This window comes from Eubalaena glacialis, chromosome 9 (assembly GCF_028564815.1).
Source record: "Eubalaena glacialis isolate mEubGla1 chromosome 9, mEubGla1.1.hap2.+ XY, whole genome shotgun sequence".
Taxonomy (NCBI): Eukaryota; Metazoa; Chordata; class Mammalia; order Artiodactyla; family Balaenidae; genus Eubalaena; species Eubalaena glacialis.
In genome coordinates this window covers 105328200-105332217 of record NC_083724.1, presented here as the reverse complement: position 1 = coordinate 105332217, position 4018 = coordinate 105328200, and the positions used below count along the sequence as shown (strand labels likewise).

At 39.0% G+C, this 4018-nt stretch overlaps 1 non-coding gene across 1 annotated transcript; it reads left to right on the top strand.

Moving 5' to 3' along the window:
• Nucleotides 1-2055: 2055 nt before the first annotated feature.
• Nucleotides 2056-2128, top strand: TRNAG-CCC (transfer RNA glycine (anticodon CCC)). The gene has a single exon. It is a non-coding gene; the product is annotated as a tRNA-Gly (tRNA).
• Nucleotides 2129-4018: the final 1890 nt, after the last annotated feature.

The following is a 4018-nucleotide window of genomic DNA, read 5'->3' as shown; positions in this document are numbered from 1 at the left end:
AATGTCTAAGTTTGTTGAGCATCTTTTCATGGGCTTCTTGGTCATCTGATACTCTTTGGTGAACTGTCCAAATTGTTTTGGCCCTTTTAAAAAAGTGGGTTATCTCCTTATTATTGAATTGTAACAGTTTTTCATATATTCTGGGTAGAAATCTTTTATATGTTTTGCAAATATTTTCTCATAGTCTATGGTTTGCCTTTTCATTTAGCTTAATGGTATCTTTTGAAGAGCAAACATTCTCAATTTTGAAGTCTATTTTACTTAGTTTTAAAATATATGGTTCATGCTTCAGGGGTCCAGTTTAAGAAATCTTTGCCTAACCCCAGGAGACCAAGATTTTCTTCTGTTTTCTTCTAAAAGTTTCATAGTTTTAGCTTTTACGTTTAGATCTATGAGTCATTTCAAATTAGTCTTTCTATATGGTGTGAATTAGGGGTTGAGTTTAATCGTTTTGTTTTGTTTTTGCACGGGGATAGCCAATTGTTTCAGCACCTTTTGTTGAAAAGATTACAGTTTTTCCATTGAATTTCCTTGGCACCTTTGCCAAAAATTAATTGACCTTGTCTGAGTGGGTCTATTTCTGAACTATTTTTTTTCTATTGATCTATATGTCTATTTCCCATAGACCTTATTACCATGCTGCCTGGGTAATTGTTCATTTATAGTACAGCTTAAAATCAGGAGTGTGAGTCCTAAACCGGCTCTTCTTTTTCAAAATCGGGTTGGTCATTCTAGGTCCTTCGCATTTTCAGATACATTTTATAATTAGCTCCTCAATTTCTACAAAACAGACTCCTGAGATTTTGTTTGGGATTGCACCAAATCTATCCATCAATTTGGGGAGACTTGACAGCATAACAATAGCAAGTCATGAGCATGATATATCTCTCCATTTATTTGAATTTTCTTTAATTTTTCTCAGGTTTGTTTTATAGTTTGTGCATCTTTTAATTTAATAATAAACTTATATAAATTTATATAAACACTTATATGAAATAAGTATTTCATATTCTTTGATATCATTGTAAATGGGATTTAAAATTTTTTAATTTTCCAATTTTTCATTGTATTTCTAGCATACAAAAATTTCCAATACATTGTACTTCTAGTATATATAAATACAATGGATTTTTGTATATTGACCTTGTATCCTACAACCTCATTATGCTCACGTGTTAGTTTTAGCAGCTTTTTTGTAGATTCCTTAGATTTCTCTACACAGAGTCTCATGTCTTTGTGGATAAAACTGGTTTTATTTCTTCCTTTCCGATCTATATGCCTTTTATTTGTTTTTCTCTCAAGGACCTCTGTGGTAGGCAGAATCATGGCATTAGAATGTCCATGTTCTAATCCTTAAATCTGTGAATGAATTAGCTGACATGGCCGAGGGCAATTAAGTTTGTGGATGGAATTGAGGTTGCTAACCAGTGACTTTAAGAGATTATTCTGGATTATACAGGTCGACCCAGTGTAACCACAAGCATCCTGATAAGGGAAGAAATTGGCAAGGAGGAGGTCAGAGTGATGGGGTGAGAGGGACTGGGCTACAGTTGCTGGCTTTGAAGATGGAGGAAGGGGCGGTGAGCTGAGGAATGTGGGCAGCTTCTAGAAGCTGGAAAAGGCAAGGAAATGGATTCTCCCCAAGAGTCTCCAGAAGGAGCCAGCCCTGCCCACACCTTGATTTCAGCCCAGTGAGATCTGTGTCAGACTTCTACTCTACAGAACTGTAAGATAATAAATATAAAAAGAATGAAAAATGCCATTTGCAGCAACATAGATGGACCTAGAGATTGTCATACTGAGTGAAGTAAGTCAGACAGAGAAAGAGAAATATCGTATGATATGGCTTATATGCGGGATCTAAAAAGACATGATAAAAATGAACTTATTTACAAAACAGAAACAGACTCACAGACTTAGAGAATGAACTTATGGTTACCAGTGGGGGGAAGTGTCGGGGGAAGGGATAGTTAGGGAGTTTGACATGTACACACTACTATATTTAAGGGATTGACATGTACACACTGCTATATCTAAAATGGATAACCAGGGACTTCCCTGGTGGTCCAGTGGTTAAGACTCTGCACTCCCAATGCAGGGGGCCTGGGTTCGATCCCTGGTCAGGGAACAGATCCCACATGACACAACTAAAGATCCCACGTGCCACAACTAAAGATCCCATGTGCCGCAACTAAAAGATCCCACGTGCCGCAACTAAAGATCCTGCATGCCGCAACTAAAAGATCCCACGTGCCGCAACTAAAGATCCGGCATGCCGCAACTAAGACTCGGCGCAGCCAAATAAGTAAATAAATAAATATTTTAAAAAAATAAATAAAATGGATAACCAACAAGGAGGACCTACTCTATAGCACAGGGAGCTCTGCTCAATATTATGTAACAACCTAAATGGGAAAAGAATTTGAAAAAGAATAGATACATGTGTATGTATAACTGAATCACTTTGCTGTACACCTGAAACTATCACAACATTGTTAATCAACTATACTCCAATATAAAATAAAAAGTTAAAAACTAAATGTGGGTAAGACTCCACTCTCCTAATGCAGGGTGCCCGTGTTCGATCCCTGTTCAGGGAACTAGATCCCTCATGCATCCGCAACTAAGAGTCTGCATGCCTCAACTAAGATCTGGCGCAGCCAAAATAAATAAATAATAAATAAATATATAAATATTAAAAAAATATATATGTGGTTTTAAGGCACTGAGTTTGCGGTAATTTGTTACAGCAGCCCCAGAAAATCGAACAACCTCCAATGTTGAAGAAAAGTGGTGAGAGTGGACAGAAGATGCTTTTTAAATGGAGTACATTGATTTTTAAATAATGCTCTTTACAATAACAATTGAAATCATGGCCGTTTCCTGAACACCTGCCATGAATCTGATCTGGAATAAGATGGATCTGGACCCATTTAACATTAATCCTGATGATTGTAACTTGAGAACTGAAGGATGTTTTTAGGCAGGGGTCCCCAACCCCTTGGCCACGGACCGGTACCGGAACCGGGCTGCACAGCAGGATGTGAGCGGTGGGTGAGTGAGCCAAGCTTCATCTGTGTTTGCAGTCACTCCCTATTGTTTGCATTACCGCCTGAGCCCCGCTTCCTGTCAGCATTATGGTGAGTTGTATAATTATTTCATTATATATGACAATGTAATAATAATAGAAATAAAGTGCACAATAAATGTAATGCACTTGAATCATCCTGAGACCATCCCCCTCCCCCCCCCAGTTCATGGAAAAATTGTCTTCCACGAAACCAGTCCCTGGTGCCAGAAAGGTTTGGGGACCACTGTTTTAAGGGACACCTCCAGCTCAGGGTGGTAAGAAGTATGGCTGTCATTTTGCTTCTCCATTAAACTATTTTTTGTGTGACATTTACTTTAAGCATTTGGGATTCCATAACACACTGCCTGAAAATCAGGACTCCATGTTGACTCATTTTCTGGGAAAAGTTACGAGAAATTCATCTCACTTAGAGTGTAGCAAGGCTGAGGCATGTTGCTAAAGTCTCCCTAACACTCTGGAATCCAGATGGAATCAAATCCATCTTTCAAGCTGGCCTGTCTCAGGGGGACAGTCCCTGTTCAGTAGGACTTACCTTGAATGGTTTTCTGAGATCCTGGGGAAAGAGGTTGGTCGAGGTTTAGGGCTGGTTTTCTTGGAGAGTCTGTCTGTGTTGTTCTTTCTCTCTCTGTCTCTCTGTCTCTGTGTTTCTGTGAGATGTCATGTTTGGCACTTAAGCATACAGGAGATGCTACCTGGATCTTTCTCTGAGCCTGTTTCTGTCCTTTGGCACTGGACTGCCACTGCCGCCACCTACCAGTCTTTCTTTCCTTTCCTTTGCCTCGAATTTCTCACTGTAGTTATGTTTCATCTTGCAGCACAGAACTGTGTGTTTATTTGTAAGCTGCCATAAAGTATTTCCAGAGACAAATAAATAAGTGTATGTGTCTCAGCCTTTTACTCTCTATGCTTAAATGTCCCTGGGCCCCA